This window comes from Dipodomys spectabilis, unplaced genomic scaffold (assembly GCF_019054845.1).
Source record: "Dipodomys spectabilis isolate Male_0828 unplaced genomic scaffold, ASM1905484v1 ptg000002l, whole genome shotgun sequence".
NCBI classification, from domain to species: domain Eukaryota; kingdom Metazoa; phylum Chordata; class Mammalia; order Rodentia; family Heteromyidae; genus Dipodomys; species Dipodomys spectabilis.
In genome coordinates this window covers 25,072,317-25,081,081 of record NW_024870679.1, presented here as the reverse complement: position 1 = coordinate 25,081,081, position 8,765 = coordinate 25,072,317, and positions in this window count along the sequence as shown.

Genomic DNA, 8,765 nt, shown 5'->3' with positions numbered 1-8,765 from the left:
AGGAAATAAGAATGGCCAGTAGACACATGGAGAAATGCACAGCTTCTCTGCCATTCCACCTCACCCCAGTTAGAATGGCTATAATCAAGAAACCTAATAACAACAGATGCTGGAGGGAGTGTGGCCAAAAGGAAACCCTACTGCACAGTTGGTGGGCATGTAAACTTGTTCAACCACTCTGGACAGCAGTATGGAGGTTCCCAAAAGACTACATGTAGACTTCCCCTATGACCCAGCAATCCCACTTCTGGGCATTTATCCAAATGATCCCAAACAAGGCCATACTAAAGCTACCAGCACAACTATGTTTGTTGCAGCATTATTCTCCATAGCTAAGATATGGAACCAACCCATATGCCCCTCAGTGGGTGAATGGATGAAGAAAATGTGATACACACACACATAGACATACACAAAATGGAATTCTATGCTTCCATCAGAAAGAATGATATTGTCCCATTTGGAAATGGAAAAACTTGGAAAAAATCATTGAGTGAAGTAAACCAGTAAGTAAATAAGTAAGTAAGTAAGCCAGTAAGCCAAAGAAATATAGGTCCCATGATTTCCCTCATTTTCAATAACTAATATACATCTAGGTTAATCAAAGCTGAAAGTGGGAAGGGGCCAAGATGGAGACAGAACAGTAGGGAGGCACTACAGCTCTCTCCAACCAAATAAAGAGTTCAGTTTCAATATTTTGTTTCTCCAAGAGACTGACAACAACCAGGGAATTACTCAGAGAGATATAGGAAATGATAAAAAAAGAAAAGGGACAAACTTTAGAACCTACACAAAGACTGTAAAGCAGGAAGAACTTTGCCCCATCCCTTGCTGGTGGTGGTGCTCGAGCTGCTCAAGCAGTGGGCTCTGCACCGAGCTGCTCAAGCGGTCCAGCCCAGCTTGGGACCCATTGAGGATCACAGAGCTACAAGCTTCTCAAGGCTCCCAGGAGACTCCAAAGAGCTGGTGCCAAGTCTGTAATTACAAACAGAAAACTCGGAACCCAGAACCTGCATGAAGAACCCCGCTGTGGCAGCAGTGGTGGTGAATGACCCCAGACTTGCACGTGGCACCTCTCTACATCAGCCTGTAGGAACAACCCAGCACGGCCTAGGGCGGTGTCAGAAGCCGTGAACAACCCCAGGCTCAGGCCAGGGCATGTGGCTTCTCTACACTGGCCTGCATAAGCTGCCCAGCCTGGGGCAGTGGCTACCTGAGTGGTGGCAGGGTGGTGGCAGGAAAAGACCCCAGACTGGCAGCATGGGGCGGAACCTCTATTCACCAGCCCTTGTAAACAATTCAGCCCAGCCCGTGACAGCGGTGGCTGCTGCTGCAGCAGCAGCAGTAACAAAGGACCCCAGACTTTCAGTGCTACCCCGCACCTCCTTGTGCGGGCCCACGGAAGCTGTCCAGCCTGGAGTGGGGGTGGCAGCGGTGAGGAAATGCAATCCCATGGCCCCTACCCAGATAGCATAAACAGTGGCAAAGGCTGTGAAACACAGCCTGCACCACCACCCACCATAGCCCACAATCATCTCAACAAACGCTGAACATAGTGGTGACCAGCAACCCACAGTGCACAAAAACAGCTATCTGCCACTGCTGGACAGCTCCCAACCAATATCAGGATAAGTGAGTACCCCAGAGTGGACGACTCCCCCTCCCACCTAACCCTCCCTACCACGGGAGACAAGCACAGGTGGTAACAACCCAGAACTTGGCTTGACTCCCCCCCCCCCCACACACACACCTGCACTACAGGTCCTATGGAAGATGGGAGTGGTGCAAGTGCACCAGCAATGAGAGATCACACCCAGCCCGCCAGGCTTGACCAAGAATGCCACTGGAACAGAAGCAATCAAGGCTGCTCTGCTTGACTAAAGATGGGAACTGCCTAGCATATCCAGTAGACAGCTGAAGGAACCCTACCTGCGCCTTAGGCAGGAACCCTAGCTATCTTAACTGCCTGCCTCTGACTGATCAGGATCTGAATGCACACCCCAACAGAGGGCAGAGTGTGTCTGCCCACCACAGTCTAACAAGGGCAAGCCCTACCAGGTCAGACCAGAACCTTGGAACCACGTAAAATACTCTCAACCACCCAGTGCTGAGAGCATGCTATATCAATTGATCCAGGAACAAATCCAGAACCAAAGGTAGCCACCTAGTGACCAACACAATCAGAGCTTGGAATTGGTCTCCAATAATCACTGAATCCACATGTGCAAATCAGAATGAAAAATTACAAGATTCATCAATGACCAAGATAGTAAACCAGACTCAAAGGCTAGCAACCACACAGAGAAAAACACCAATGGAAGTGAAAAAGAAATGGAAGACAAACACTACATCCAAGAGTTAATAGAGGCAATGACTCAAGAATTAAAATGAAATAGATCAGAAATTTAAAGAACAAAGGAACGAGCTATCAAAAGAGATACAGTCCTTCAAACAAGAAATGCACTTAAAAATAGATGCAGTACACACCTCACTAAAAAAATGATACTAATACTCTAAGGAACGACATAAAAATTATAAATGGCTCAATTTCCTCCATGGAAAATTCAAATTCCTCTATGCAAACCACAATGGAAGCCACAGTTAATAGAGTGAATGAAATGGAAAATAGAATATCAGATACTGAAAAAAAAAATGCAGGCACTGGAAAAAAAGTTACAGATATGGAAAAGAAAACACTCAAAACATGCCAAAGGGAAGTCCAAGAATGAGAAGAATGCCAAGAAATTTAACCTACTTATAATTGGGGTGGACAAAGGGGAGGAATACAAAATAAAGGAATACAACACTCATTCAATAAGATAATCACTGAAAATTTCCCTAGTCTTAAAAGGGAAAATTTTACCTACATAATAGAAGCCTACAGAACACCTAACATGCAAGATCCCAGGATGAATACTGGTAGGCATATTATAGTAAATATGCTATATTTTAGCAATAACGAAGCAATCTTGCATGCAGCAAAAGCAAAGAATGATCTATACTACGATGGAAAAAAAAAAAAAGAATCACTGCAGATCTCTCCACACAGACACTGAAAGCAAGGAAAGCCTAGGAACGTACCATCCGAGCCCCAAAAACCAATAACTGCCACCCTAGAGTAGTATATCCAGAGAAACTAACATTCATATTCGAATGTGAATTAAAAATTCACATTAAAAAGTCAGATTTTTAATGGTAAAAAATTAAGTGAATTCATAAACAATAAAGCAGCATTAAAAAGAATATTAAGAGAGGGATCACAATCCAAAGAAAGCAATCAAGAACAGGCACCACACCAGATAGATATCACTAGGAGACCAACTTAGTAAGCACAGGAGGAAAGGAAAGAAGAAAAACTTAGGAAAGTAGGAAAATGACAGGAAACACAATACATCTCTCTATAATAACCATAAATATTAACCAACTCAGTTCACCAATCAAAAGAAAAAGAACTGCAGATTAGATCAGAAAAATAGATTCATCAATTTGCTGTCTTCAAGAGACCCACCTCACAGTCAAAGATAAAACAAACTCTGAGTGAAAGGATCGAGGAAGATCTGCCATACAAATGCCCCCAGCAAGAAGGCAGGAGTTGCCATTCTGATATCTGATAAAATAAACTTTACTTTAAAATCATTACAAAAAAATAAAGAAGGTCACTACATAGTAATACAGGGAACAATCCAAGAAGAGGATATCACCATTGTCAATGTATATGTTGCAAACATTGGTGCACCCAAATATGTTAAGCAAATAGTCTCAGCTTTACAAAAGAGCATGGATCCAAATGCAATAATAATAGTAGACTTTGATACTCTACTCTCACCAAAGGAGAGGTCTACCAACCAAAGAATTGGCAAAGATGTCTCAGACTTAAATGATGCCATATCTCAAGCAGACTTAACTGACATATACTGTTTCCCACCCAACAACAACCCAGTACACATTCTTCTCAGCAGCCCATAGAACTGTTACTAAAATAGATCATATCTTAGCTCATACAAGGAATTTAAGCAAATACAAGAAGATGACATAATACCCTGTATTCTATCTGACCATAGTAGAATCAAACTAGTTCTCATTAACAAGGCATACAATAGAAAAAACTCAATCACATAGAAATTAAACAGCACACTGCTGAGCAACACATGGGTCACAGAAGAAATTAAAGATGAAATTAAAAAGTTCCTACAATTCAATGAAAATGACTCTACATAACAAAGAAATCTATGGGACACAGCGAAAGCAGTCTTGAGGGGCAAATTGATTGCTCTCAGTGCTCACATCAAGAAATCAGAGACAGACCAAGTAAACAATCTTATGATGCAACTAAAACTGCTAGCAAAACAAAAAAAATTAAGCCTAAAGTTGCTAGATGAAGCTAGATAACCAAAATAGCTGAAATTAACAAAATAGAGACTAAGAAAACTATAAATAAAATTAATAAAACAAGAAGCTGGTTTATTGAAAAAAATCAATAAAATTGACAGGCCACTGGCAATATTGACTAAAAAAAGAAGAGAGGAGACCCAAATCAATAAGGTCAAAGATGCCACAGGAAAAATTACAACAAACATCCAAGACATCCAAACAATTATAAAGAAATATTTCCAGATTCTATACTCACAAATGAAGGAAAACCTACCAGAAATGGATGAAATTCTAGAGAAATACAAAATTGTCCAAACTGAACCAAGAAGAAATAAATTAATTAAATATGACAATAATCTACAGTGAGATAGGGGAAGCAATCAGAAACCTTTCAACAAGGAAAAGCCCAGGACCAGATGGATTCACTATGGAATTCTATAAGACCTTTAAAGAGGAACTAATACCCATACTCCTCAAACTCTTCAGAGAAATAGAAGCAGAGGGAGTAATCCCTAACTCATTTTTTGATGCCAATATAACACTCATCCCCAAACCAGGCAAAGACCAAACATAAAAAGAGAACTACAGACCATTCTTTTTGATGAACACAGATGCAAAGTTCCTCAATAAAATTCTAGCCAACAGAATCCAGAAACATATAAAAAAAAATCATACAGTATGACCAAATAGGCTTCACCCCAGAGATGCAAGGATGGTTTAACATGTATAAGTCAATATACATAATCCATCATACCAAGAGATCCAAGGTCAAGAACCACATGATTATCTCTATTGATGCCAGAAAGGCTTTTGATAAAATACAGCACTCATTCATGTTAAAAGCTCTGAAAAAATAGGAATAAAAGGAACATTCCTTAAAACAATAAAGGCCTTATATGACAGACCAACAGCCAATAATATGCTTAATGGGGAAAAACTACAACCACATTCCCTAAAAATAGGAACAAGGCTAGGATGCCCACTCTCTCCATTCCTATTCAATATAGTTTTAGAATCCTTAGCCAGAGCAATAAGGCAAGAAAAATATATTAAAGTGTTCTGCATAGGGGAGGAAGAAGTTAAACTATCTCTTTTTACAGATGACATGATTTTATATCTTAATGATCCCAAAAGCTCCATCCACAAACTCGTAGAGCTTATAAACCCCTTCAGCAAAGTATCAGGATACAAAATTAACCCAAAAATATCAGTCGCCTTTCTGTACACCAACAATGTTCAAGTAGAAAGGGAAATCAAGAAACAACCCCATTCACAATAACCTCAAAAAAAAAAAATCTAGGAATTAACCTAACCAAAGATGTAAAGGATCTATTATTTCATGAAAGCTATAAAAGCTGAAAAAACGAATCTTAGGGGACATTAGGAAATGAAAAGAACTCCCATACTCCTGGATAGGCAGAATTAATAAAGTGAAAAATGACCATATTGCCAAAATTGATGTACACATTCAATGCAATTCCCATTAAAATCCCAATGACATACTTTACTGAAATAGAGAAAACAATCCAAAAATTCATATAGAACAACAAAAGACCTAGAATAACCGAAATAATTCTAGGCAAAAGAAAGAGGGAGGGATCAAGATACTGGATTTCAAGCTCTACCATACAGCCATAATAACAAAGACAGCTTGCTAGTGGCACTAAAAGAGACCGGAAGACCTATGGAACAGAATAGAGGACCCAGAAATAAAGCTGCATATGTACAGTCAGTTGATATTTGACAAAGGAGTCAAAGACATACAGTGGAAGAAACATAGCCACTTCAACTACTGGTGCTGGGAAAACTGGGTGGCGACACGCAGAAAAATAAAAGTGGACCTTAGCCTGTCACCATGCACTAACATCAACTCAAAATGGATTAAAGGCCTTAACATCAAACCTGATACTCTGAAATTACTGCAGGACAGAGTAGGAGAGACACTTGAACTTATAGGAACAGGCAGGAACTTCCTGAAGAATCCCAGGGTCACAACAAATTGGAGAGAGACTCAATAAATGGGACTACCTTAAATAAAAATAAAAAATAAATAAAATAAAAAACCTTCTGCACAGACAAATAAATAGAAACCAAACTACAAAGAAAACCAACTAATTGGGAAACCAATTGCAGAACTCAAGAACTTAACCCCTCACAAATCCAACAAACTAATCATGAAATGGGCAAGAGAGCTTAAGAAAGACTTCTCAGAAGAAGAGATTAAAATGGCAAAGAAACACATTAAGGAAATGTTCATCATCCCTGGCTGTAAAGGAAATGCAAATAAAAACAACAGTGAGACACCACCTTACCCCTGCCAGAATGTCCCACATCCTCAGTTCAGCCAACGACAAATACTGGAGTGGATGTGGAGAAAGAGGAACCCTACTGGATTCCCAGTGGGAATGTATACTAATACAGCCACTTTGGAAAGCAGTCTGGAGGCATCTCAGAAAGCTAAATATAGACCCATATGATCCAGCCATACCACTCCTAGGCATCTACTCTGAACAATAGGAATCAGTATGCCGGGCGCTGGTGGCTCACGCCTGTAATCCTAGCTACTCAGGAGGCTGAGATCTGAGGATCACGGTTCAAAGCCAGCCCGGGCAGGAGAGACCGTGAGACTCCTATCTCCAATAAACCACCAGAAAACCGGAAGTGGTGCTGTAGCTCAAGTGGTAGAGCGCTGGCCTTGAGCTGCAGAGCTGAAGGACAGCGCCCAGGCCCAGAGTTCAAGCCCCACGACCGACAAAAACAAAAACAAAAAATAGGAATCAGTATACAAAAAACACATGCATCCCCATGTTTTGCAACACTGTTCACAATAGCCAAGGTGGGGAACAATCCATATGCCCCACTACTGATGAGTGGATCCAAAAATTGTGGTTCCTATGTACAATAGAATATTATGCAACCATTAAAAAGGACAAAATAATGGGATTTGCAGAGAAATAGATGGAGCTAGAGCAAATCATTTTGAGTGAGGTAAGCCAAGAACAAAGACAAACAACACATGTTCTCCCTGATATGTGGATACTAAAGCCAAAATGCAAGAAGATATGACAAAATAAACAGGACTTGAGAAACAAAGACTAGCCACTCATTTTGTCATATCATTACTGAATGACTTCATGTTCTTGACCATATATATGGTAGATATATGCACGCAATGGAGGGAAGCCAAGAGGAGGACACAGAATAAGTAGGAAACAGAACAACATACACCAAAGGGGCCCATCAGCTGCACTGGACATAGGAGGAAAAGAAATACACAATCCAAAGACAGTGATGGGAAAGGAGGAATGATAGGGAACTAGGGAACAGCCTACACTAAGCAAAAGAAAAGAAATGTAAACATCACCTGATGTAGAAAAAATAATCTGTATTGTCAAAACTCATAGAATTCACAAACTATAATGACCATGATAATGACAATGTGCCTTGTGAAGGATAAAACAGGTTTGTGACTTTACGTATCACTATTCCACAATACTGTGAAATATGTGAAATTTAGGTAATCATTTAATCTCAATTTAAAAAAAAGTGAGAGAAGGGATGGATTAGGAATGATGGCTGACAACGTTGTCAGGCGCCTTGTGTTTATATACTGTATTGTACAATAGGAACTTCTTTGTACAACTACTTAAAGATAATAATAAAAAATTAAGAAAGCTCAAAAATCTATGTATATCTGACCATATAAGATGATCCTAAGCAAAATGAACTCCAAAATAGGGACAGAAGAGGTCTTTCTTTGTTGTTTTTAATGTACTATGTGATTGTTTTTGTTTCCTTTGCATTTTCTTCCCCCTATAGTATATCCCCTATTGTCACTGTACTTGATTTTGGTGCCCTGTATCTTGTATATAAATTTTCTAATGTGGGGAGGGGAAGAAGAATATCAAAATGCTGAATCAAGGACACAGGGTGACCCACAAGACACTATATTGGAAATGAATTTTACAACTTTGGGATGGGGGGAGGGGTTGGGAGGTGGAGGAGGGAAGTGACAATGGGAGAACAATAAAGGAAGGGTAAAAATGCTAGACAAGAAATGCACTCATTGCCTTACTCATATAACTGTAACCCTTCTGTAAGCATCTTTACAATAAAATAAAACTTAAAAAGAAAAAAATGAAAAAAAGAAAGCCAAAACAGGGTCAGGGGCCATTATTATGAAAATGTTAAAATGACAAAGGACAGGTATAAAACAACTGAATGACCTCAAAGAAGATACAAGTAAACAGCCAAATTAATTAAAGAATACAATGCAGAATATGAAAAAGGAATTTAATAAAGATTCAGAAACAAGAAAAGAATCAAATAAAAAGCTCAATACAGATAGGTACTGGTGACTTACACCTATAATCCTAGCTATTCAGGAGGCTGAG